Here is a 27,851-nt window from a genome sequence, read left to right as displayed (position 1 = left end):
CATACATAAGACATTTCCTTTTTTTCCCCTTCTAATAATAAAACATTTAGTTCTAGGTCACTGAGCAGAGGAGATGGAAGAGGAGAGGGAGAGCTGCTCTGATCTCTTTTGCAGCTTTTTATAGAGAAATGTTCTGCTTAACTGCCTCTCTGAAAAAAACCAAACCTGTCCATGGTATAAATGGGGACTGGCCATCAGCCAAGGCCTTAACCTGCCAGTGTTATCAGCGCTGGGGTCTCACTGCTAACCAAGGTAAGTCGTAATTTAAAGGAGTGGTGTAAAAGCCCATTTTCCCTGGCTGGAAGAGCTGGATATTCACAGATATTGCTGAATGGCAATAACCAGCCCCAAAACATCCAACTGCAGCAGACCCTGAGCTAGGAGATGGGGAAGGACCCCAGGCCAGGTCCAGCTGCGGGGAGCAGGGCATCACCTGGACTGGGATCCTCCGCACCCGATGCACCATGAAGACACAAGACCCAGCTCTGCTCTTTCCCTTCCCTGATGCCCCAGCCCCATTCAGCAAACCACCACAGTTCTCCAGTGGCACAACATCCCCATTCCCACACAGGTCCTTGATCACTTATTAACCATTCCCATCAGTCACTTCACTGCGTTTTATTCCCCCTGCCCTAAATTTCCTCTGATTTGTTGGACATTCATCATATGAAGGAATAACTCACAGGTAGTTTCTCCAGTATCGTGAGCTGTGGCACACTGTGGGAGTCTTGGCAGGGTGTGAGGCACCAGTGAAGCAGATGGGGAAGACGATGGCATGGGGATTTGGGTGGCAGCAGGTGATGTGAAGTGCCAGAAGCAGGCTCAGACCCAAAACCTCACTAAGGTGCATGAGATGACCACAGCCACATGCAACATGCTGGTGGCACCATGAGTTCACCCAGCTCTGCAGCCCAGCAAGCCCCCTCCTAGAACACTGTCTGCTGCAAAGGGTCAGGATTTAGCCTTTCACTAACGCTTACACCCAGGCAAATACTGCAAGAGATCAACCTGCTTTGCCCCAGATCACAGTGTTATTGCAGGAAAAACGCTGGAGAAATAAAGGGAAGGGAAGCACGGAGCTAGTGCTGGGATTTGGCTGGATTAAACAGAATATGAATTTAAACAACTGGCAGTCTATACGCTCCTATGGCAATATGCTGTAAAGCTTTATGCATATTGATTTAGATAAAGAACAGTTTGCTTATTTTCTATTCCGCATTATGAACCAATAAGGGAGCGAAACCCAAGTCATTACTGAAAAGCAGGCGCACACATAAGCCTTGCAGAAAATGTCTGTCTCGTGGCTTGATAGCCATAACAAAAATGATTAATAATCTGCTGCAGACACTTATAATTGCGATAGCTTCCTCTTGTGAATTTAAATAGCTTTCTTGAATTACTGCCTTTGACATAATCAATAAAGCTGAGTTATTGCTTTATCAGGCGGTTCTGTACAGCAGGAAGGGAAGCAAAAAGCTGGGGAGCCAAAATCCGTCCTAAAGCTGGGGTTTGTCCCCAGCAAGGCTGGGCCATTGCAGCCACAAAGCCCCTCCAAGGCTTATTTATATCCCTTTAAACAGACCTGACAGCGAGCTACAGACAGAATGGGAACCCATCACAGCCCAGCAACAAATATTTAGTGACTACTTGTAAACCCAAGCAGCGTGTTTAACTTTTCCCATTCCCTATAAAAGGGCACTTATTTAGCCTAAGCAGGCACTGAAGTTAAATACAGGGTATTATGGCATGCCAGGGTCTCAGGGGCACACGGGGAGAGTTTCCCCAGCCAGGATTTCCGTTCTCTTGATGTGGAAAATGGCATGAACTTTGTCCCAGGGTAACCCGTGCCGGCAGCACAGGGCAGTGATGCTTCCCCATCCCCAGATGAGACTTCACAACAACCAGCAGCAAGGAGATACATTCTGTTTTCTAACTTCAGATAATAACCAAGAATTTATGTCTTTTTTCCCCTCCTCCAAAGAAACTAATATTTCTTTTCAGTAGGCAGAAAAAAGCAGGAACTCATTTCGAGCTTTCAGCTCTGATTTGGCAAAACCCTGCTTTAATTCAACACCCTTTCACCCAAACTTCATCAATCAAAGAAAAACACTCCCAAACCATCAACTAAATAACTTAAAAGGCCAGAGCAGCAAGTCCCAAAGAGATGCTGCCCCATGCACCATCCCTCTCAACTCGCCAATGCGAACATCACATCGTCTGCATCTCCTCCTGCCCCTGTAAAGATGGGTCAGGATGGGTTAGAGCACCACCAACAAGCTCCTCAAGGAGCCTGGCGATGCTCTGGGGACAGATCCTGCTTTTGGGCCTCATCCCACCCTGATGGGAAGAAGCCTAAAAATGAGGTTGTCTGAAAACAATCTCCCTGGGGTCGGCAGCATCTTGGGGAGCAGCAGAAGAGAGAAGTTTCCGTTTTTTAAGCCAAACTAAACGCTGACTTTTTGTTAGTCTGGGGTTGTTTTTACAAAGCCGGTTATCTCATTCCCTGCTTGGGGATGGAAACAACCACGGTGGTGCGAACCCAGTTTCAGTTTTGGCTGCCCACCACAAACAGATAATGCACTGATATGATTTGATGGTCAGATCCAGTCAATTTTGTTTCTAAATGCATGCTTTTGTTAGATTCTCTCAAGTGCAGGCTATTTCCTTTCCATAAAAGCTGCGCTATATTAGCGCTAAACTCATTTTTTCCACGAGAATCTGCTGCCAGAGCTCCCCAGCGAGCAAAACCACCCCCAAAGTTAGGAAAAAGAATTCTCCTGAGGTTAGCAAGGCCTGGCCATAACTCAGCCTGACTCTGCCCTAATAGAGATGGATGAGTCACAGGTGGGGCCACTCACAGAAAATCACATTTCTCATTTTGATGGCACCTTTTAACAGGAGCTCTCAAAGTGCTTGAAAAGCCTCCAGTGCTGCTTCCCAGGAGCAGGGCAGGGAGGGAATTCCCCTCCAGGGAGAGGGCCAAGGCAAGGTTTCTGGTTCTATTTCCCCCAGCCTCAATCCCAGATTTCTGCCATGAAAGCATCATTGGTGCAGGACAGGAGCTCATACCATGCCCTAAAGTCAGCATTCTGGATTAGTGCTCCCTGGATATGGATTAAGACATCCACCAGCTTTCCTGGGATCCGATAGATGATAGATAGATAGATGATGATAGATAGATAGATAGATAGATAGATGATAGATAGATAGATAGATAGATAGATAGATAGATAGATAGATAGACAGATAGATAGATAGATAGATAGAGGGACAGACCCTACTACCATTTTGCTCCATCTCTGCTCTCAGTACCACAGGAGAGACAACAAATATTTGCAACAGGATCATTGCTTTTAAAGAGATAAATGAGCAAAATCTTGTGAGGTTGAAGACTAGAGATAAGCATAAAGTGGGATTTTCCTGTCTGGGAAGGAAATGTTCCTTTTTCTTGACTAAGCAAACCGTGCAGCATCTTCTCTCATCACCTTAACTCCCCAGTCACTCACGCCACGCATTGGGTAAAGCCTCTTGCAGCAGGAGAGCACCTACTGTGCTCTCTGTAACACCTCCTCTGGGGAGGAAAAGGGGATTAGCACACATAATGAAATCCCAGTTTTAGTGGAAACCCTTCTTTAATTCAATCAGCAGCATGGATATTACACTAGTGATGTGTTAAGCTAATATAAGGGAACGCCGTCGCCGAAGAATTACAGTGATTGAAAACCAGAGGAGACACCAGGGTGGTGAAATGGCTTGTGGATAAGCTCATCAGCTGCCTGTGGGATCATCCAGCCCCAAGCCCAGGCAGTAAGTCCCACAGTGCCCGCAGAACGTGTGGATGGGAGATAAAGCTAAATTTAGGAGCATCATTTTGGGGAGAAGCAGGTTATTTCCCTTAGATGAAGGTTAAGCGGTGACCTGGGGCGTGAAGGTCACCACCACTCAACACCCTCAGGAACACACTCACATGGGGTTTTGGATCTCATTGGAAGCAGAGATGACCAGACCTCAGCTGCCAAATGAACTACCCCAAGCACAGGCTTTGTGTGGTGACTGAGATTGCCCGTGCCCCAAAGCAGCTCCCGTGTTCCTAGGCTGAGGCTCAGGGAATTAAGAAGAGAAAAGCCTATTGCAGCAGTGACTGTCACGAAGGAGGCTCTGCAGGAACAGCAAGTGCTGGCAAGCAGAAGGCAATGTTCCTGCATTAAAGCAGGAGCAATGACATCTTCTTCAAGGACAAAAGTGAAGATAAAGTTCCCATCCCCAGCCGGAATGATTGATGATGGCAAGGGAAAGCACAGGTTCTAGGGAAAGGGAAGAAAGCCACCTGGGAACGCCTGGAAATGGGAGACGCTCACTGCAGAGTAGCACAGGGTCAGATCCTGCCCCATATGGGGTCACCCCAGCTGCGAGCCTGTGCTGCTCCTCATCCCTCTCCATCCTGGCTTGTGTCCTCCCAAAGGAGGGCTGCCCCTCACCGTGGCCTCTTGGCATGAGCTCTCTTCCTCTCCCCACGCTGCACCTTGTGGGATTGTGACTCCAATTTAGGTCATTTCCACAATAAAGTGATTTAAAAAGCAGAGGGCCCAGCTCCTGCTCCCGGCTGCACAGAGGAAATGCCTGTCCCTCTCTCAGGGGTTTTGCCTCATCCACGCATCAGCGCTGGAGCTGCTCCCACCACCACTTTTTAATCATCTTTAACTCTCACTTCCCCCAGCTCCTCGCTCAGCTGCTGCGATCACCAAATTCCATGGATCCCTGAGAGCAGCAAGAAAAGTTAATCTGTCAGTGCTAAAACCAAACCTAGTTAAACTGCAAATATGGGGCTGAGTGAGGTGGAGCAGCAGAGGGACGGTGAGCAGAGCTCTCAGCCTAGGAAAAGCCCTCCAAGCCCTTGGGTACCCTGGCCAAGAACTGGAACCATGGCATTGCAGCAAGTGCCAGGAATGCCATGCTGGAACCACAGAAGATGGCAGGGACAATGTGGCAGAGACAACATGTGCATCGTGCATCAGCACTCCGCATCTCTGGTCACTGCTGCTCCAGGATGGAGCCTGAGGCATTGCCAAAGCAGAGCCCATGGAGAATGTTAAAGTGATTGGCACTGGTTTAAGTGGTCCCAGCCTGGCTTTTAGCACTGTGGTTTAAATAGGGGTAATCAGCTCCTGGAAGGAGTTTTTGCTCTGAGTTCCTAAGAAAAACAACTGCTTTAGCATGTCCCAGTGGTGTAAATAAGCCCGAATTGACACTGGAGCATCCATGGACCACCAAGTACAGGCTCCGAGATGAAAAACTTGCTCTGAATAAGGAAAAGGATTACGATGGGGATAAGAACTTGTGAGGTTTAGGCACAGCAAAGGCACAGCAAGATGCAAACCTGAAGCATGAGCACTCCAGCCTTCCCTTCTGCCTGCTCCAAATGGTGGGGAAAAGGCAGTAAGAAGAGCCAGCACACTGGATTTAAGAGGATACCTCTGACCTCATGCTTCCCCATCAGCTGAGGATAAGGGAGGAAGGCAGGGGCTGAATTCAGGCCTTGGGGATGGTAAGGAAACATCCCTTCCCTCCAATTAGCAAGGCCTGGAAAAGCCCCAAGCACGGCTCCGGATGGAAAGTCTGGAGGTTGACGCGTTGGGCTTCCTCCCTCTGCTCCGTGTGCCTTCTGCCGTATCCCCATCATCCCTGGAACATTCCCATCTCTCAAGCTGTAAGCTGCACATGTGCCAAGCAGGAATATTTTAAGCAACCTTGGCACTCAGGTGCAATAGTACATGGAATTATGGATGGAGGAAATGTGTAGAAATGATGATACATGGAGAGCTCGGCAGACTCCGGTGCCAAAACATTTAAAGGAGCTACGAGCTGGTTGTAGCAAGAGGCTTTCTGTAGTGTAAGTGTAAGGACAGGCAGCGATCTGACAGAGCAGCTCTCAAGGAGAGCTAAGCAGGGCTCCCCGGTCAGCCCGTTCACTGTGCTGCTCGGAAGAGCAGCCACGTAACAACCCCATCTCCATCTATTAACACACACAAACATTTTTGTGCTGAAGATTTTATGATCGTTCTAGGAGCAAAAATGCAGTCAGGGCCTGAAGATACACAGGGTTCAACCATCTGCCTTGGGAGGCCTGGCTGGTGCTGGACACCATTGCTTCATGTCACCTGTACCCACACCAAGGACCATGGCACAACGCCCTTCCAGCAACGGCACCCGCGGGCTCTCTGCTCTCACAAACACATCTGAAACTTGCTGAGAAACCTGCACATATCCAAAGCCTTTTGCCTTTGGCTTCATGGAAGGGGCTGGCCTGAGGCACTGACCTGCTGGTTGTGTCGAGCTCAGCCCAGACCCAAAGACCAGGGGAGTGAAGGAGATACATCAGGAAACGGGGTTTGGAGGGCTTTTAGTCTGGTGGTTTTTAAACCTCCAGTGATCCAAAGAGCTGTTCCAAAGGTTTTTCCCTGTCACACAGACCCTGGGGATGGGGAAACACCCAGACTTGGTGTTTCCAAGACCCAATATGGTGCTTGCAGCCCAGGGAAGGACCGTGAAAGAACATCCAGGGTCCCCTGGAGCTCTTCTCACCTAGCCCAGGGAGGGGACCAGGCATCGTGTCCTTCCCATAGCACAGAAAGGGAGTAAAGGAGAAGCAGCACCTGCCTCTTGACTGCCATCTCCCTTGGACACATCTCCTGCAACAGCAGCAACTCACCCATCAAATGCCCATGGAGTTCAAGCCACACATTTAAAGGAGCACATTTAAATCTAGCATCTAGTAAAAGTAAGTCAGTCTTGACAAGAACCAGCTTCTCTGTTTCTTGGCTCTTGCCCCGAACTTGTGGGGAGGTTGGAGATATCACCTGCTATATTAAACATGATTTGCAGCTTCATGGCCAAAAAACGCAGACCTGGCCTTCTGCCTCCTCTCCCACCCATGCTCCCAGCTCTTAAATAATTTGTTCCCTTTAATGTTTTTATGTGAAGGGGTTTTCAGGCACGGCAGAAATCCACCATCAGCAGTTTAGGAAAGAGAAGGAGAAGGAGGCAGAGACACACGGACAAGTTCTCCAAACCCAGGAAACCCTCGTTTGCAGTTCCAGATGAACAGGCACCGTACAAACACAGACATCCCAAACCCACGCCAGTGCTGGGGAGCACGTTAGCCCTCGGACTCTGCAGAAACACAGCCCTCTGGTGACACATCAGAAAGCAGGCGCCTCTAAATAAAGGCATGGAAAGCCCTTTGATTGCCATAGAAAAGGAGGATTCAGCCTCCAGCAGTAAGGACAAGCCTCCACGGCAGCCTCCCATGGGCCAGCCCCGTCCCAGGAGGATGGGGAATCAGCCTTTACCAGGGCTTATGCCAATTAAAGGGTAGTTCAAATACAGATTGCTTAAGGAGCAGCCGGGGGACTGTTGGGAATGCCGTCCATCTCCCCCAGCACCCCGGCGGCTTCAGGAGGACAAGAGCTTAATTGCAGCTGAGGGGAGAGGAGCCCTTCCCACTGCACATCCCTGCAGGCATCCTCCCTGGCGAGCACATCGGATATGTAATAATCTGCCGGAGCCAGGCACCTGCCCAGGCCCACGAAACACCTCTTCATTAAGGGAAGGGAAAGCAACAGTGAGCAGTGCTGGGGCTCACACCAAAGCCCCTTGCCCACATGCAGCACGTTTGCTCATCCAGAGGACCACTGCATCTCCCTTTGTCACCGCATTTTTGGCAGGCAACGAGCCAAGAGCGTCAATGCTGCATCCCATCAGCCGCTCAGCTACACTGTGTCATCCTCCAAGATCACAGCCCTGCACAATCCCACTCTCACCAGTGACAGGCATCCTTCCTGCATGGCTGCCTCCATGGAAAAGGAGGGGAATCAATCTGTGTGAGAGGCATTAGCGATTTAACAGGAGGAAGGAAAGGACAACAGATAAACCTTAATGATATAAATGTATCCTATAATTAAGAGTTCACATGCAGGGAAGAGAGCCCTCGGATGGAGTCATTGCTACCAAGGAGAAACATGGTCATTTATATTCTGTGTGGGTCCAGGAGCAGGCAAGGAAGCTCCCACACACACCACAAGCACTTGCATGTGTAAATAATGGCTCCTTCCAATGAGGGAGAGAATATATACAGCAAACAAAATTCTGTGCACTTGCTCAAGTCTCTTATGTTTGAATAATAGGAGCTAAGGGATGCATTTCTGCTCAGGCACTAATCACTGCCAGGGGCCTGCAGCTCTGCTGGGGAAATCGTCTTCTTCCATCATTTAGGGCCATCTACGGCTTCTCTGGACCCAGATCTGTTCATTATTTGCCTCAGTGCTCTTACTCGCACATGGTTTTGAGGGGAAAAAAGTCAGAAGCAGGGATTTAATAGCCCATATGCGGCTTGCACCCAGCCTGACAGCTCCAGGCAGCCCATGCCAGGATGCCCAGAGAGAGTAGGTCTGGAGGAGACACCGTCCCACACCTTCTGCCCATCTCACATGTCTCATCCAAGCCTGTAACACAGCCCTGAGCCTCAGCCATGCCGGGGAAACACTGCAGTGACCTATCAGTGAGGGTGGAGCGGGGTTGCCCAGAGGAGAAATAAAGACCAGAGCGTCTGAAAGCAATTCCTAGCAAGTGCAGCAAGTGCCTTTCCCTCTGCAAGCACACTCAGGGCTTTCATTGCCAACCTAAACATTATTCTAGCTGTGAAACCGAGACCATAATACACGTCACGGTTAGAGACTAGCAGGGGTTTATAACCAAATCTGGAAAACAAGAGTCTCGGGCACATCACAGCTTTTCCCTAACAGGTAAGACGAGGAAATCCTTCCCCTGGGGCCCCATGAGCTGCTTGGAGATGGCAGATCCCACAGCAAAGCAGCCGAGGGGTAGAGAGGACATGCAACCCACACACTGCTATTAAGGCTATTGGACTTTTCCAACTGCTAAAATTGCAAGCAAGCATTAAATGTCTTATTGAGACTATCAGCACATCCAGTTCGTGGTCATTAAATGCATTTCCTTCATGTTTCCCCGAGGCTAGAACAAACCTTACTTCCAGATCATCTGCAAGAAAACTCTCCAAAGACTGTACTTTCCCTGCTGCCAGCACCATCAATCTTTAACATTAGTTAGTTAACTGTTTGCTAATGACCACAAATGTGTTCGCTAATACAGAGACTTTTTAGTTAATTCACAAGAAGAGGTTTGAGTGGAGAGGAATGCTCAGATGTTTTCAATGGAAGTCAATGTTATCCCCAGATACCCAAGACACCACAAGTGTGGCCTCCTTCCCCCTCCAGACCAGAGGTAATAACCTTGTCCAGGCTCAGCTACGTGGATCGGGGCTCATTTCACCATGCAGAGCTGGCAGTACACACAGGTACATGAGAGCACCAAACAACCCAATGAATTATGGAAAACGTGTGATACTCCCACTGTTGGGAGGGAGGTGGGAATGCACCGGGCACCAGCAGGACACAGCAAGAGGCAAGGGGACCAACAGGGTTTCGCTGAGCCGTACATCCCCCTGCATCATCCCCATCACAAAGAGGCAGCTCCACGCAGTTACAGTCCCGCACAGGGCAGCAGTTCTGCCTGGATTCCCATATTTACTCTTAATTACCTCGTGCAGAAGTCAGATGTATCGAGCACCGCCTGCGAGATACATGATCCACGGGCCAGGAGAGGCAATATCCAGAAGTTCACCTTGTGGGATCCTTGCAGGGGAAGGGAGAATGGCTTTTTTTTCCTGGGTGTCAGCAATCGTGCGCCGTTAGCAGAGATGGATCCCTGCACGCTTTCCAGGGGCAGCGGGTTTCCAGTCCCCAGGCCCGGGGGCTGTGAGCGTTAGTGCTGGGAGGCATTTGGCAAGGCAGACATTTTAATTTAAATCGATGAGTTATTGATTCATTTTTCACGCTGGGAGGAGAGCACAGTGTGTATTTCTGCCACTGGAGCTGTACTTGTGATGACCTCAGGCGTACAGTACAAACCTGATGTAAAATATTTCCTTTCCTAATAGGGGAGCTTTTATGGCCTTGGACCTGAGTGAGCAGAAAGTCATCTGGGAAAGGATGCCTGAATAGGAACTGTGGCAAGGAAGGTAATTAATGTTCAGCGCATACTCTCAAATTAGCCTATCCCTGGATGGGAAGGAAATGAATCACCAGTTGAACTCTTATATAGCCTCAGGGTCTTCTCAGACACTTACAAAATTTCCTGGTGTACAGGAGCTGATAAAGGGCTTGGCTCCCCACCCCTGCAGCCTTGGGAAACAGCAGTGAAATGAAGCTGGGGCTGAGACCTCCTGCCTGTCGGGAAGCCACCCTGTGCCTATGGTTTGCTTTCGGAAACCAGGAAGCTGGCAGGGAATAATTTAGGGGAGTATCTGTATTAGGAAGCTCAGGGGCCACAGGGAAAGGTGGCATTTGAGCAGTGACTCTTGACTACACAATCCTTTTGCTATGAAGAAAGAAATCCAAGATGTCATTGACCCTGCACGCTTACTGATGGGAACCAACCCCATGGCACCGAGAGCATCGCTTGTGTGTCAGGCAGGGTCCCCTGCTGTGTTCAGCTGCAGAGGGCAGGAAGGGGAGCTGGCACCGTTTCACAGTGATTCAGAGATGGCTGCAGATACAACACTGTCTCTCAAACAGCCTGAGATTGGGAAGGACCAGCCCAGCAAGGATGTCTGCTGGAGAAGGTGCCTGACCACTGCTAGGATGCCTGGTTAGGAGGTACCTGCGTTGCATCGCCCCTTCCCTGAGCTGGGACCAGGGCCTCTATGCAATGTCCCTAGGGAACAGCAAGCCCCCACCCCAGGGACCTCATTAGAGAGACAAAACCCAGTTGGAGAGAGAACATGGGGCAAGATGGAGAGCTGTGCCCAGCATTGCTTGCAGCAGGAGCACTGCCCTGTTCTCAGTGGTTAAACATCCCTTTTCCACCCATATTGCACTTTCCTGAGATGATTCTCCAGCATAACTCCCATAAATTCATGCTCTCTGACCCTAAAGGCATCATCCAACACTGACAACACCGCAGTGACTTCCCCAGCTGCTCCTGCCACATCATGGGGGGATGAGGATGTCCAGCCAAGGCAGGCAGCAATGACCACAGGCCCCTAAGACCTTCACTAACTGTTCTTTTCCACAATCACATTTCAATCAAAATAACAGAAGTACTGCCCAGCTGTGGAACGGGCTCCGAAGGGAAGGGGTTTTCCACAGTTTTCCATGAGATACCAGCAGGTCCTTGCCCAGTCTGTGTAACCGAGTCCTTGGAAGGCTGGCTCACAAACCAGGAACAGCAACAAAAATCACTTTCATGTCTCTAATAAAGCAGAACTGTAAAACCAGGAGCCAGCTTCCCAGAAAAGCTGCGCTGTGTGAGTCAGGCCAACCGGGGTTTAACCCATTGCATGGCGCAGCAAGGAGCCTGAGGTGGCAAAGACAGGCAGAGGGGCTGAGCTGGGGAGCATACACCACCCTGCACATCTGCTTTGCTCTTTACACACATGCAAAGGCATTTGTGCCATGCCTCTTTGGAGAAGTCCTGTGGTTTAGCCCCAGAAGCAGCTGCCGCATCCCAGCTTTGGCTGTGATTTGGGGAAGGCTGTATGGAAGTCAACTGCCTCCTCCTGTCCCATATCGCATGTGGTTCTCCTGCAGCATCTGGGTCCTGCTGAACACCAGTGGGAGCTGGGGACCATCAGGTCCCTTTCCTCTGCATTGGAGGGGTCTGAACCAGGACATAAGCCCACGTGCCCATCGCTGTGCCAGCCTTTGGGGACAGGTTTGCTTCCCCATGTGTGCCATGCAATGTCTCCATTGCATCCAGCACTCATCTGCAAGGGCAAGATGTCACCACCGTGCTAAGCAATGCAGAAGACCTCTATTCCCAGGGGGACAGCACTCCAGTACCACCCCCCTTGCACCATCCAGGAGTGTCCAGGCTCCTTGGTGGCTTTTATTCGCCCCTAAATCCTTTCTCCATAGAAAGGAATAAGGACTGGGGAAATGATTTCTCCAGCTGCGTGACCAGAAATGCCAATGGGAACATGGTGTCCTGAGAAAAATCCCTACTGCAGCATCTTCTGCAGCAGCACAGCTGTAGGAAGGTGCTGCATTCAGGCAGCCTCAGCTGGTTATTAATCAAGGCTTTTCAGTGAAGAAAACATCTCATCAAGGGCAGTTTTCCTCCCCAGCCCTATAGCAAAGCACCGAGCAGACACCCAGAGGGATGTCTGCAGGTGAAGGGAAGAGCCTCCTCACATAACCTGGGTAATCATTTGGGGGATGTTTGTAGAAGAAATCCCTTCTGGGTAATACCAAATGATAAATTACGTGCCAATAACCTCCCCAGCACCCATCAGAAGGCATTTGGGAGACGAGCAGGAGATGGGGCCAGCCCTGACAGTGACAAATTGGAAGTGCCGGCAGACACGCCGCCCTTCCCAACGAGACGGTGAGGAAATGCCATGTGTCAGCATTTACAAATGAAACCTGCGAGCGGCTGCCGCAGCCAGACACAGCGCCCGGCTGGAGAGATGAATTCCTCTGAGTCACCCTGCTCCACAGGCGGCTCTCTCCCAAATTGGGCTGGCAGCGACGGGCTCGTTTGCAGGGGGAAATGCAAAGAGCCGCATTTGTCATGCACCGGTGTCCCCAGCTGGCCGCGGAGCTCTGCTTTAAACCCATTGATGTCGCTTTGAGCATCGCATCCTGACAGAGACCCTGACTTTGAGGAAGGGTTTGATGCTAAAGGACGTGAAGAGATTTAATGCTAGAAAAGACTTCAAGCGCAAAGCTCGGAACATGGCACCCATGAAAAGACAGCCCCAGATCCTGTCCCTGCCAAAGGATGGGGGCACTTCTCACTGTGGGAAACTTCAGGATTGTGATTAGACAAGGAAAAACAAGTAAAATCCGAGCAGTGCCTCTGTCGGGGACAAAGGCTGCTCCAAACGCACCTGCACTTGCCAGCAGAGCAGAAGGACCCTTGGCAAACCCGCAGAGTGCTCCAGAAGCAGAGCTACCTCCGCCAGAACACGATTCCGGAGCAAACAATAGCTCTTTGTATTGCTAAAACGCACCAGATGGCTGCTGTTGTGAGCATCCAAGTCTGAGAGATGCGCGAAGCTGCTGTAGAGGAGGAGCAGGGGTGAGGAACAGAGCAGAGCAACCTCAGGCTCAGCCAGTGCCCAGGGTTGGAGCCATAAGGAGAAGGGCTGCAGAGATAACATGGTGTAAAATTCATCCCTGGCTCATGGAGCACCTCTGCAGGCAAGCTCCTGCTCTGCCAAGACCTACAAATGTGTTCAAAGCCGGTGAACGTGGCTCACAGAGACCCAGGGAAGAAGCAGAGCCTAGAGGAGAGATGGTTTGACCAGGGTCCACAGGGAAATGCACCTCTTGTGTCACACAAAAGCAGATGTAGAAGTAAAGAGCAAAGGAGAAAAACTGGCAAAGGCTCATCCCTAGCGTGCTACAGAGAAAAACCTCTCCTGGAGAAGTGTGCTGTAAGTGCTACCCCCTACAACGCTGACAGCCAAAGTCAGCAGGCTGAAGGGGGGAATAAGCACCAAGTAGTGAGTCAGGGGAAGAGGTTTTGCCTATAGATGGTAGAAAAGTGACACAGAGCCCGTTAGATGTAAAGGGGAAACAGCCACCAGATGAGGTGACGCACCAAGAGGCACAGCAAGCCTTGCAATGCCGGCTGTAAAGCAGGACAAGCATGGGAGCTGGCCTGAAGATCTCCACATTATGCAAGGCAAGACAGTAAAACTATAACAGCCCAGCCGAAACACTTGCATTCTGCAGCGCTGCTGTCATCGTCCCAGCGGGCACTAGAAACTGCACAACAGCAGAGGAAAGGTACAGGCGGATATTTTGAGTAGTGGAAAACGAACAGTAATATCAGTTACAACCACCTGAATTCATGAATCAGATGAGCCCAAGGCTGAAATGAGTGGTTCCTACACAAGGAAAAACCAAAACTCATGCTGAGACCGAGGGAGATCTGCACTGGGGTTACCAAGGGCATCACTGGAAGGGATGGAGCGTCTTCCGAGCTCTGAAAGACACGGGGTTGCGCCCTCTGACGTCTGGGACTGAAAGGGAGGAGAGGGCAGACACACGAGTCCCAACCACAGCAACAGAACAGAAACACACCATTTTCAACCTGAAAACACTATCAGAGCAGTGCGCAGGCAGGCGCCTGGGTTAGGGAAAGGGGTGCTTGGGCAGTGGATGCTGCACCGCACCGGGGCAGTGGGTACAATGGGTACGGGAGCTCTGTGTGCTGCAAAGCACAGCAACGTCCCCCGGCAGCAGGGCTTGGAGGGCAGCCAGCGTGAGTGAAGCTGTGTTTCCACTCTCTCATACCTGGCACCCAGCTGAGCTCACCCAAAGCAGCCTGCAGAGAGTTTAACGCTTCCCTTGACCTCCAAAACCCAAGTGCAGGTTTGCATCCTCGCACCCGGCCAACCCCCAGCACCATTGTGCCCCTGTTCCTTATAATGACCCCCGGGTTATTCCAAGCAACAAAACGATGGTATTCCATGGATGTGTGCTGTTTGTCCCATCTGTGCTGTGGGCAGGACAGCAGCAGGGAGCCAGCAGCACCCAGGGTGCCACGCTGCCGGATGCCACTGTGGTCATCACAGGGCAACACAATAAATCTCCTGCAAACCCTTGATTTCCGCCTCAGTTTCCACCCCCAAATCAGACACGCTGCAGCTTTTGCCAAGCGGAGCTCTCAGGACAGAGAGGGGGGAAAAAACTCCTGGTGATTTATTTCTCAACCCAAAGCTATCCCCTTCGGAGGAGGTCTCTCGTGCCAAGGCTTAACTAAAAATAAATAAATAATGAAATCTCTTTCATTAGTCAGCTCTCTTGGCTGGATCTGTAATAAGAATGTAATAAACTTTCCATATGTCTCTGATAAACCAGACAGCTTAAGTTATGAGCACAAAAAGACATCCATTTCTAAAATGTCAGACTTTGCCATGTAACTCGGGCCAAGCACTTGTTCTTAACGAGACAGTGGAAGGAGCCTGATCCAAGTTGAGAGTCAAAATTGCTGGGGGCTCCTTTTAAAGCCCTTGTTCACCAGCAACATCCATGGCGAGTGTGCTCCCCGGGTGCTGAGGGGTGGCTCTCCCTGCTCCCAAACCAGGGATCCATCCCACTGCAGACAGAAGGTGCTGGTGATCCTGGCAGAGCATCCCCCCCGATGGACCACAGCATCCCCAGGATGCCCATGGGCAGGAGGGTGCCCCAGGCATGGCCACCCCTTGCTGTGAGCACAGAAGCTGGTGTGACAAAGAGACCTTGCATTTCCATGGGGGGGACTCTACCCTTCACCCTCCGGCCCCATGTGATTTAAATTCACCCACTGCAGGAAGAAGAGAAGTGGTGACCTTTCAGGCTGACGCAAAGCTGAGCTCAGCTTTGACGAAACCCTGCATTTTAGCATGCACAAAGCCAGCTCTGCTCCTCTGTAAAAGGGCTCTTAAAAAGCACTGACACCCTCACGTATAGCTCAAACTCACTCCAGCAGCCAGACTTGCACACAGCCACGGTGGGAGACCATCACCTTCCACATTCCTGTCCCTGAGCCCTGTGAATGAGCTGTTGAAGGGATGGAGGCAAACCCTTACCCTGGCCCCTGAGCCATGGGCACCATGGATGGTAGCACAAGGGATGCAGCAGAGATGCAGATTTGGACTGTGGGCTCTATCAGTCAGTCCAGGGTACAGAGATCGATGCCCCATCCAAGCCGTGGGATGGCAGGAGCAGGGTGAGAGCAGGCAGGAACCGTGACTTTATGTATTTTACACCCTGCCCTCCTTGCAGCTAGGCACAAAGCCGGACCTCACCCAGGGGGTGAATCTGAGCACGACAGACCTCAAAGAGTGATGGTCTGTCAGCACTTTAATTACAAAGCAGTAGGCGAGAACAGCCCGCCTGATGTTCAGCAGGAAATTGAACTGCACAAGCACAGCAGACATATTCCTGCACGGCTCCCCTAGCAACTCTGGGAAAGCTTCCAAATTCCCGCACCATTAACATTTAAGGAATCGTCCCTGAACTCTGGTAGTTAAACAGTGAGGAGAAACACGACACTGTAAATGGATTTGTTCGGTGTAGGTCAGTTGCTGAAGGGGCTGTTTAAATCAGGCCTCGCTGCTTCACACCGACAGCAAAGGGCTGGCTCAAAGCACTCCATCATTTTAAGTTTTCCAACTATTTTTTTTTCCTCTTTGACCACTACCAGCCAATGGCAGTGTCTGACTGCAGGGCCCTCCTGCAGCACACAGCAAAGGTGAGGGCACACAGAGCCTCTCGGGTGAAGGCTTCTGTTCGTATCTGCCCTGAGACCATGATGATGGGCAGCCCACCAAGGCAAATGGCCCCTCTACCATGTGGTCACATCCCAAACGCCCAGGGTGGGTTGGGTGAGTGACCACGGAGAACCACAGCAATCGGTGCCTGTGGGAAGGGGTTAAGAGCATCAGTGCCTGGCACAGACAGCGTGCAGGAGCCTTTGCTCCCAGCACAGCCCAGCACACATCTGCAATCACAGCCCGCTTCTCCTCTGCTCCCCCTTATGCTGCACCAGAAGACGCCTTGATGCTCTGGGCAGGAAAAAACTGCTGTGATTTATTTCCCCACATGCATCAGCTTGACATCTTTATTGGTGTTTGCAGCAGGAACAGACCTCGGTGCAGGAGAGGGACTGCACGTACAGACCCTGACACACAATTGTGTTTCTTCAATGCCCAGCACAGGGCGCCCTGGGGTCTCAAGATGCCCTTGAGCATCTCTCATTTGGAGTGAATCATTTCCTGGCTAACTCGCCATATGGCTGTGGCTGCCAGGATAACATCATGTGCAGGAGCTCGCTATGCCTCAGGCTGGGGTTGGCAGCTACAGGGCAAGGCTTTCTTCTGTTTTCTCTCAAGTGCCCATCTTACATTTGAGCTTGGTCTGAGGGCCCACGCTCTGAGCACAAGGAGGTGATGGTGGAAATTGTCTCTTTTCAAACAAGCTGGAGCTCTCTGGCCTCAGAGTTTCACACTAGCCCAGAAGATGAATAGCTTCTTCCCTACCCTCTTTTAGTCAGCCTGCCCAACGCTACACAAAAGCTTAATTATAGCTGTAAGCTCCTGATTCAGTGTCCTCAATCCCAGCTGGAGAACCAGTTCTCTGTCTCCACTATCCCTTTGCAAAGGCACTAAACCCGTGGGTTTGGGTGTCTAAATCTAGGAATCCATTTATATTTTTAAGCCAGACGTACACAAAAGGCACCTGGATTGGCAGACAGCACATTCTGAGCCTCCCAGTGCTGCAGCATGGTGTGAGAGGTGCGCGCAGGCCAGGAGAGCAAGCGAGGCAACAACACCCACCCTGCTCCTGTATTAGTCTGAGCTGGTCTCACTCCTGTGCTGTGCCTGTTCACACGATGCTCACAGGGGTGATGTTTCTGAGGCTTTCCTGGTGCAAGCTGCCAGGAAGCACAACACTGGTGTGCCTAAAGCCCTGCCGCAGCCGAAAGTCACAGCCTCTTATGAACAGAGAGCGCTTCCCATGCCCCCTGCATGAATCTGCACCTCATTACACTGGGGACAGGGAGCACATGGAAGGCATTTCAAGTGGTTTCAGACTCACAGCACTGACCATTGCCCCGCTGGCACAGCCACTGCCTGTCCCCATCTCTGCAAATCACTGCCACTGCTTAATTGTCAAGGGCATTTCTCCTGCCCCCCATCAGCTCTGTGCACCCCCCCCCCATCACACAGCCTCACTGCCAAACCCAGCTCAGGTTATCACACACAGCTGGGAGTTATTGGGAAGGGAGCAGCTCCCCTCACTCTGCATGCAGACCAGGACCACCCAGAGCTTCAAAAGGCAGAGTCTGCGCCCAAAAGTCCACGTGCATCCCAATCCTTGTCCCGTGCCCAAGCTGCTGACAGCATCACAAGGCAATGTACTGCAGCGGGGGATTAACAGCCCAGGGAGAGGAGAGGAGAGGACAAGTTAACGGAGCAGATCCCTTGTAAGGACTCTGCTACCACAAGGATTTGATCCCATTTGGGCCCTTCAGGCTAGTATTATGCTAGGGGACAATTCAAGAGCGTGCAATGAAATCAAAACCAGCTCCAATTAGTACTTCTGGAACCACCCTGTGTATGGAATACAGTGAGTTATGCTCCAGCTTAACCATGCTGTCCCGGCTCCAAAAGGCAGGGGGATCTTATTGGCAAAGGAAACCGTCCCCTGGCGTGGCCGGGGGCTCACAAGAACCAAAAGTGTTTGTGCCAACAGGCAGCTTCTGTGCTAAAGGTACCGGCGGCTGCTTCAGAAAAGCTGATTTGGAGACAGTACAAAGCACTTGTGTTCCTCTGCAGCCCAAATGTTTGCTAGATGTGTAATTCTCTCCGCTAACAGATCCAGGAGGGGGAAAAAAACTGGAAGGGCTTTTGTACAGCCTCCTGGGACTTGGTTTCAAGCCTAATTGCCACTTACACATCTTTAATTTCAGGTGTTGACCTTGCAACTTCTCCTAAGGCAAACTGAGGGTGGAATGCAGAGACTGCTCCTCTCCCCAGCCCTGGGGGCTGCAGTGATTGCAGCCGGTGCTGCATCAGACAGCAGCGGTTTCCCCAGCTCCATGGCCCTTCCCAGTGCCAGGGATGGAGCTGAGGCTGCCCCAACCTCTTCCCAAGGACCCGGACACACAGGTGCTCACTTGGGCTGGGCTGTCAGTATTTATACTCATGCATAAAGCCAGCAAGCTGCTCAGCCCTGCACAAACCGAGCCAGAGGAGTGCCCCCAAACCCCTCCAAAGCAGCATGAAACCAGGCTGGGGATGGAAGGAGGCTCCAGGATTAACCCAGGATGGTCAATGAACAAGCAGCCCTGCAGCAGCAGGCAGACACAGCCCCAGAAAACACCCTGGCCAGCCCAAGCCTGCACGCACACAGCCCTAGTCCCCTTGAGAATTACAACCACACTTGCTGACACACACACGCACAGCCCAGCGCTCCTCCATTCACTGGTTTGTATTTCAACAAGTCAAAATTCACCTGGTCAACGATGCTGCAAGGAGAGCCCATCGCTCAGCCGCACTCATGGCACGATGATGCATTGGCATCAATCACGGGGCACCGGAGAAAGAACAGCGCTGGAGCATTGTTGTCCCAGGATTAATGCCTTTTGCTGGGAAAACAAACGTCCCAGGCTTGCCTCAACATTCATTTCTGATAAATGGTTTGACTTGGCTTTGACACTCCTGTAGCAGCAGGAGACCATTATCCTGAGACAATGTTTTATTCTATTGACATTATCTCTTAATTATAATGTGAGTGATATCAAAGAGAGCAAGAGCCCACCAATTCCTCAGGCAGAGCTTCTGCAATTTCTCCTGTCAGGGTAGCTGGGAGAGGTTTTACTACTGCAGCTCAATCACCTGCTCAAGTCCAGCCTGTAACGGGCACATTGAAGACGGACAAGGTCCTTACCTAACCCACTTCCATTGCAGCAAGCAGGTTGGGTTTTGGGGGAGTTTGTGGCATTTTGGGGGGTTTCATTTTAATTCCCAGAAGCAGGGAGCTTGTTAGGAAGACAGGAAGGTCGTTTGCATGTTTAAAAATGAGATTTTCAGCAAGATTCCAAGGGGATTTGGCATTTACAGTACCTCAGCATATAGTTAACATTCAGATAAAGTTTTGGGATGGGATCATAAACCTCATGCTTCAGGGATTATGTCAGTTGTGAGCTATAGGCAGGAGACAGAGGGGGTGAGTTACGTGCTCACCTTTGCTATCTGGGGGTTAGTTGCCGTCCCTGGAAGCAGCAGGAGCAGGCAGAGCTCAGCCCATGCTCCGAGCAGCCGGGGCTGTGCTGTCAGCAGGTCTGATTGGCATTAATTGCTTGCAAGATTTTGTTTTGCAAAACCATTCTGCACACGGGGAATAAACAAGAGTGGGAACCAAAGCGCTCGCTCATCCTTAAATCCCCGCATCAGAGGAAGCGTGCCTGCCTCCCCCCCTCCCCGAGAGCCCTGCAGAGCAGCACATCGCTGCTCTGGAAAGAGGAAAACACCAGAGAACAGCGGGTTTAATATCCAAACCCAGCCAGCTTCATTAACTTGCAAGAAAATGTGGCACAGCGTTTGGTACTGGGATGAGCTTCCGCTCCAGCAGGAGACAAAAGGGCAGCTCTGGTCGCTCCCATCAACAGCAGGGCTGGTGCACGGGCGGTAGGTGCCGGTGCAGCGTGGCAGGAGGGCTGGACCAGGAAAATCAGCTGTGACATGTTCAGCCGAGCGGGATCAGAGGGAGATGATGGGGCTCATCATAACATCTTCATTCCTACTCCGCAGCCTTAAGCCAAGGCATCTTTGCTGGTTGCAGACGGCGCCGCAAAGTCTCCTGTGTGCTTTGGGACAGAGCAATTAGCCGTGCCCTAACAGCACAGGCAGGGTTGGGCATCCCACAGCCACACATTAAGGGGGAGCATGCCGGTAGGTAAGGACATCCCTCAAATAACTGGGAGCTGCATCAGTGATGGTGTGGTGGGGACCAAGTCCTGCTTCAGCTTCACAGCAGCACTTCCTGCTCTCATACTCAAGCCATACCCCGATCTCCACCAGCGCTTTGAAACCAGAGCATGAAGCTCTCCGCAGGGAGCGTGTGTTGATTTGTTTCACGATTTCCATTAATTACCAGGTAAATGAGATCCCTGCACACTCATCGGGCACCTCGCCTCATCTGTTTGGGCTTTTGACAGCTGCTGGAGCAGTAAGGATGTTTTCATCATGTGGTGCCTGGCAGGGCATCCTCTCCCTCGCTCTGACCTCCAGAATCATCCCATCTGCTTTATTTCAGCATCCTCTCCTGGAATTTGTTCTCCGCAGCTAAAACCCATCCTGCCGCAGGCAGGGGAGCTCCAAGTCCTTGAGGCTTCAATTAGCCAGGGAAAAGTACCCTGGGGCTGGCAGCAGCTTTTGGGTGGATGCCACCCACTGTGCTGAATGTAGGACCTGGCACAGGGCTTGCGTCAGGCTGAGCTAATGCACGAGGCAACAGGCGAATCGATCGCTGCTGCGTTCAACTTTCTGTGCTGAAACCTTTCCTGGAAAGACAATTAAACAGCACCTAGAGCCTGCTCCACCTGCTCTTGTTTTGCCATTAAAGTCAGGCCACAGCAAAGCAATAGCGACCTTCGGGGGGAGGCAATGGGGAAGAGGGGAAAGATCTTTGATTTACTACAAGGGGAAGAGCCCGTAGCCTGGCTGCGCGTGGCTCAATGACTTAAAGCCCTATTGCACGGCAGGGCCAAGGGGGCGAGGCAGGGATGCTGCATGGGGCAGGGCTCCTGCTCTGTCCCAGGAGACTTCCAGTGATGGAAAGTAAATAGAACAGTGTGAGAGGTGCAGAAGGTGCATGTGGCCATGACTGCATTTAGCTGCCTGGTTAATGGGTGAATGAGGGAGGCCCTGGGGGATGCAGGCAGGGGTGAGACAGGAGCATCCAGACCAAGGCAGACACAGGCAGCTGGAGGACAACAAAACCACCCCCAAACTGCACCCCTGGGGAGCTGCCCCTCAAGGAGAGCCCTCTGCTTGAGTCCTGCATGGATACGCACCTCCCAGGCATGCTCCCACCCCACTGCCTGTGACAATCCCAGCCCTGCAAGCTGCGTTTCTGATTTCACAGGGCTGGTTTCTCTGTGGGGCAGGGGGTGTTTCAGCTCAGTCTAAGGGGTGGGACACGCTCATGTACAGCGGGTGACATGCCCCAGTGATTTACAGGCATGCGGAGGGCCTGCAACCCACTGAGGCTTTCAAGGATTACTTAACACAGGATGAAGTAGATCAAATGCAAATGGGTGGATGGTATGTGAGCTGCTCCAGCCGGGCAGGGCTGATAAACCCTCTGGCTTCTTTCACAAGGCTTTGAAATGGGGACATGCAGCTTCAGATAATTTATTTGCTGGGGGCACTGGGGAGGGCAGGGGAGTATTTATGGGCTAAAGAAAATCCACAGGTATGTCTGGGGATGCACCCACAGGGCACTGCTTAGGCAGGGAGAGGGAATGTGACCCCTGCCTTCAGCCCTGGCTGCTGGGAGAGGGAATCACCTCCTCAGGAGCTCATCCAGAGCCCCACATCTATCCCCACACCAGGGCATGGAGGACAATGCTGTGCACAGAGCATCTTCTAGAGAAGAGGGAAGAGCAAACACAGGGCTGTTTGGCAGCTCTCTGCAGACAGACAGGGACTGCGTCTCAGTCTCTGTATCCCCACGGGGTCACACGAGCTAAATGGTTATCAGGGATGCAGGTGAGACAGATCCCATAGGGCATCTCCCCTGTGCACATCTGGATCTGGAGAACCCTGCCAGAGTCCCACAAGTGAAGGGACTGAGTTACCAACACCAGGAACTGCTCTTTGCTAAAACAGTGCTCAAAAAAGAACTATTCCTAATTGCCATTTATTTGTGTTGGCACTGAAGGTGGTTTCACTGCTCCTCATGGCATTCAGAGCACTGGAAACGTGGTGCTCACAAGGGAGACAGGAAGAGGCGAGGGCTCAGCATCTTAATTGGGAGCACTTGATAAGAGCATGCACTGCGAACCTGGCCAGCACCGACCTCCAGCCCCCAGTGTTCCCATGGATCTGCTCTGCTCCAGTTACTACACATGGCCCCAAGCCAGAGACGTACTTGGAAAAGCAGAGGAAGTCTGCAGCGGGGAGGGAGGGAGAGGGTAATTCCTTGAAATGCTGTCTTTGGGGATGGGATCTGCAGTTGCTGGAAATTCCTTCCCTGGAAGCTCAGCTGCCCCCCCCCAGCGGCTGCCAGCCCCATGCAATGCCTCGTGCTCAGCACTACGTGCAGCAGGACACCGCAGCCCCACGGTTTGCACCTCCTGTCCATAGCAGCAGGGGCTCAGCAGGCAATTTCCTACATGAACCAGTCCAGAAACTGGTTCAGATGGAAAAGGCAGAAAGCAGCTGGGCCATTCTACGGTTCTGTGTAGGGAGGTAGGGTTTTAACAGAGCAGTGCAGCCACAAGCGAGGCTATTAAGCCCAGAAATCCAGCTGGATACCCCAAGAAATGGTGCTCAGCAACAGCATCTGCAGTCACAGGGGTGAGCAGTGAAGCAGAAAGGGATCCAGGCAGACAGCCCCAGCGTGGCTATGGCCTGCTGAGGAGTGCTTCTGCCTGAGGACAATGACCACATGGGGCTGGCAAAGCCCTTGGTCCAGTATCAGCTGCTGGGGATGGTCCCTGGCCTTAGAGCTGGAGCAGGGCCAGGCACAGCTCCCCAGACCCTCTTCATCCTGCAGACATCGCATGCACCCAAAGCGTCAGCCTGTGCCATCAGCATCAAATCTGAAGCCAGCTCGTGTCTGGGAAACTCATGAACTTCCAAAAGGGGAAAATAATAAACTTTAAAAGAAATGATTATAAAATCCCTCCAAAATAGCATTGTGTGCCTGCCTCCTGACCCCCAGGAACCACGGGCGGGGGGATCAAACCTTCCTCCTCCGGGGACTGATAGCACCATTTGGTATCAATTTTCCATCTGACTGCTCCTTTTTAGGAATTGTTTCTCTTGCTCCACAAAATGAGTGCTCCCAGGGAGCCACTGAGCACGAGGAGCCCTGGCTCCGTGCCGGCTGCACGTCACCGCTCCGAGCCCCACAGCCTCATCCCACATGGATGCACATGGGAAACAGGGACTCGATATGGGGCCATGGTCCGGTTTGCTCCAACAGAGTGAAGGCTCAACATGTGAGCTGCCATGGGAAGGTGATGGCAGGGTGCGGGCATGGGATGCATGGGAGCCTCATGCCCGCAGCAGTAAGGACGGAGCATCTCAAAGAGAGCATCCCAATGGGCTATAGCTGTGGCTCTCACTGCCAGGACACAGCAGCACCTCAGTAAAAGGAACTGCTCACAACAAGGAGTACATCATGTTTTTTCCTTCCCTTTTTGAAAGGCAGGAGGGTTTCTGACAGCACTGGCTGGAGGAGCTTGTGCACACACAGGCTTTTATCCAGAAACGGTCCAGCCCTGACTCTGGTGACTAGTGAGGTGATAAAATTAAGCTCCCATGTGCTCAGGAGCAGGAGGTAGAAGGACATTTAATCACACCCCTTAAATGAGGCATTGAACACCATAAAGTTTAACGCCAACATCCAACACACACTTGGGAGCAGGCTTCACTGCCAAAGCCCAGCAACCCTCATTTGCTTCCTGCAACGATAACGCATTTGACACAGGTCTCAGCGCACTGGGACACACGGAGGGTGCACCCACGGCACGGCTCACGCTGGGGCGATGCCGGGGTCTCCCAGCGCTGCCCCTCTGCGTGCTGCGAGGGAAGGGATGCGGGCAGAGCGCTCTGCAGCACGGGGCAGCGCTCGGGCAGGCTGGTCGGCAGCCAAGGCAGCAGATGGCTGCGCAGAGCTGTGCTGGCCAAGCACAGGGGGCAGCTGAGGGCCAGGGCTGCCGGGCAGCGCTCGTGCCAGCACTGCGGAGCGGGCACCACTTTCTGCTCAGTGTCAGGCTGGGAAAGGGCTTAAACCAGGGCAGGTCCCCATGCACAGGCTATGGGGGGTTCAGGCTGAATGCCCAGCTCACACGCAGGAGGGATGCTGGTTTAAGTTGCACGGACCCATCAAGGACCCAAGTCCTGCACCACAATGTGACACAGCAGAGATCCCCACCCAGAACAGGATTAAACCCAACCAGCACAGGCAAACCCTGCAGTGCTCAGGGATGCGCAAGCCATGCAGACTCTCCTCCAAAACTCACATGAGCTCCTTGTCCTCCCCCCATCTATTTCCTCCTTTGTGGCCAAACACAAGAGAAATCAAGTGCCACAATCCACTTAATCATCCCCCCCACCCCCCTGCACCTCTTCCCTGGACTCTGGGCCCTGCAGTCCCACACTGGCAGCTGCATGCATGTAAAGCTTGGTCCCCTGTAGCTGCCAGGGAGAAAACCACTCCTTCATCCAACACCATGGTGCCACCCCTATAACTGTAACAGCATCCACCACACATTGCCTTGGTTGGTCGCTTGTTCTTTGTACTTTGGGTGTTTTTAAGCTCTGCCCCAGGAGAAGCGCCTGCCCACAGCCTCCACAACAGCAGCAGCACTCACCAGCCTGCATCACTGGAGGGTTCTGTCACTGCTGTAGGAGTCCTGCGCACAAGGGACCAGAGTCACAGCTTCTGTGTGCTCAGGAGCAAATCTGGATGCAACAAGGAAGAGCAGAACAGGACAAAGACTCGCTGGGGCTCACACCCAGGGGTTTTAACCCAGCACAACCAGTGATGGGCACCTGGGAGCACTGGGATACAGGTGAAGGAGATAATACAGGGCTGGTGCAGGAGGGTCTGAGCCCTGTTCCCAGCCCTGCAGCAACAGAGGATGGCTGGGCTGGGGTGCTGCAGGGAAGGGGGATAGGGCTGGAGCAGCACTGAGGAGGACTTGAGGGTGCTTGTTAACGAAAAGCTCAGCATGAGCCCGCAGTGTGCGCTTGCAGCCCAGAAACCAATCGTGTCCTGGGCTGCATCAATAGCAGCATGGGCAGAGAGGGACGTTTTACAAGGACAGGGAGTGGCAGGACAAGGAGGAATGGATTTAACCTGCCAGAGGGGAAACCAGGGTTAGATAGGAAGAAGCTCTTCCCTGTGAGGGTGCTGAGGCACTGGCACAGGGTGCCCAGAGAAGCTGTGGCTGCCCCATCCCTGGCAGTGTTCAAGGCCAGGCTGGACACAGGGGCTTGGAGCAACCTGCTCCAGTGGAAGGTGTCCATGCCCGTGGCAGGGGTTGGAGCTGGATGAGCTTTAAGGTCCCTTCCAATACAAACCAGTCTGGGATGCTACGATTCAATAGGAACAGCTCCTGTGCAGCATTTATACCCCATTTATAAAAGCACCCTAACCAAGTGCACATGGGGAGGGCTGTTATCCTTGGTGTGTTTTCCAGAGGAGCTGGTGGCAGCTCTGTCACAGTGGGGGAAATAAAGTAAAGGTGGAGAATGTAAATGGCTTCAACTGGGTTGGTGCAGGGGGGGGCACAGAGGTGCTGTGCCGGCCCCTCTGCAGTGGGGTTTGTTGCACCAGGGGTGCTGACTGCACTTCGACAGCGTTTGTGCTGTACCAGCCCCAAACACCACTCATAAAGGCAAATGGAATTAGCGAGGCAGGACAAGTTAGGGCCAGGAGAGGACTTGGGGGTTATGAGAAGCACTTTAACGTGAGGTGGAAACTTCACAAGCAGCCCGCAAGGTGACTGAAGCGCAGGAGATGGAATTGGAGCGCTGCGAGCCGGTAACAACCATATTGGAGCGCCGCCGGTGCTCGGGGCGGGGGAGGACGAGAGCGGGGGAGCTGTGTCCATCGGCCCAGCCCGGCAAGGGGGGGTCAGGGGACAGACAAAGGCCCAGCATCCCGGGGTGCGGCTTCGTGATGCGCCGGTACCCCCGGGACACCCCAGCCCCGACCCCGCTGCCGCCCGGAGCGTCCGCGGCGCCATGGCGCCCTCCGGTGGCCGCGCCGCGACACTGCATCCCCCTTACATCCCACCAGGACCCCCCGGGCCCACCGCAACGTGCAGAAAGGGGCTTAAAACAAGGGCTCCTGCAACAAAGACAACGAACAAAGAAAGAAACAACCCGCCGAAGCTCGCACTAGGAGCAATAGGTCAATATTTTATTTGTTTTCACCCGTACAGCAGCAGTTAGCACCAGCACATCGTTAAAGCCTCAAGCAGGTGAGCCCAAGGATGGTTATCTTCCATCTACTGTCAGCTTTGCTGAGCGCTGCCCGGTCTTATCCGTGTTGATGGGTTGAGTCTCCCACAGCGCCTGGTCTGAGGCTGTGCCTCCGACCTGCTCCCACTTCACAACCGCATGCTGAGGGTGTAGGTTGTGAGGCACTGTTTGCAGGTGGGTCATTTGGGGTTCAAGAGCAGAGAGAGTTTATAGCTGTAGTTTAAGCATCACCCTCAGTGAGGACTCATGTCACAGGAATAATGCAAGTATGGCTATTCCCACTGTACCTGTGAGACGTGTTCTGGGCATCTAGGCAAGTTCAGCCTCAGACCAAGTTCTGGGCAGCTGCTGCCCTTCATTCCCCTTCATGACCTGGGCTGCTCCCATGATCAGACAGCCTAAGCCCAGCTGTAGGACATGGGCTGCAGGGAATGCACCAGCACAGGGACTGCTGGCATTGGTTTTAGCTCCTTGTGCTCTTCCTGCCCAGTAAGAGGGACAGAAGTGTAAGAGGAAAAGTATGGCTTACCCACTAGAAGGTTACAGAGCTGTCTTAGACAATTACAACAGTTTCCAGACCATGACAGCATCCACACCACACACCGTGCAACAAGTTCTCTGCTCCAAGACGGACCAGAGACTCCCTGCACTACTCCCTCCCTGCCAGAGGCACCAGCACTGGCCCCTTTGGTTTTCCCAAGGGCTACCCCGGCTCCTGGTTGGAAGCAGGGAAGGCAGGAGTGGTAGACAACTACTGACGAGTAGCTAGCCATGAGTATCCTTGGGCTTTGGGCTTCTTTCCCACTAAAGAGTGAGCCCAGCCCACCCACCTCCAGTTAACATCCAGCCCCAGATCCCCCAAGACATCATTTCAGAAATCTGCAGCATTTTCATCACCACCTAAGGCCATCACTGCTTTCATGTTTGCACATCGCTTCCTCCATCTCAAAAGCACAAATACCTTTGTTAATGATCAAGGATATCTCTGTTAAAGGTCAGGCTTCTGCTTGCTCCCTTCCCATGCACAGGCAGCAAGGCCAGAGCAATGAGG

General features: G+C 52.3%; 1 long non-coding RNA gene across 1 annotated transcript in view; it reads right to left on the bottom strand.

Moving 5' to 3' along the window:
* Window positions 1–25,299, bottom strand: part of LOC130606074 (uncharacterized) — a 56,161-nt gene extending 30,862 nt beyond the window's left edge. The window contains exon 1 of the long non-coding RNA XR_008973860.1: window positions 25,183–25,299. This is a non-coding gene — a long non-coding RNA (uncharacterized LOC130606074). The remainder of the gene's footprint in view (window positions 1–25,182) is intronic.
* Between the last annotated feature and the right edge of the window lie 2,552 nt (window positions 25,300–27,851).

The sequence above is a fragment of the Pezoporus wallicus genome, unplaced genomic scaffold (assembly GCF_028554395.1).
Source record: "Pezoporus wallicus isolate ANWC-B61680 ecotype Strahan unplaced genomic scaffold, APGP_CSIRO_Pwel_v1 contig_12728, whole genome shotgun sequence".
Taxonomy (NCBI): Eukaryota; Metazoa; Chordata; class Aves; order Psittaciformes; family Psittacidae; genus Pezoporus; species Pezoporus wallicus.
Note: the sequence above shows the minus strand (reverse complement) of the source record. Positions and strands in the feature narration are given on the sequence as shown.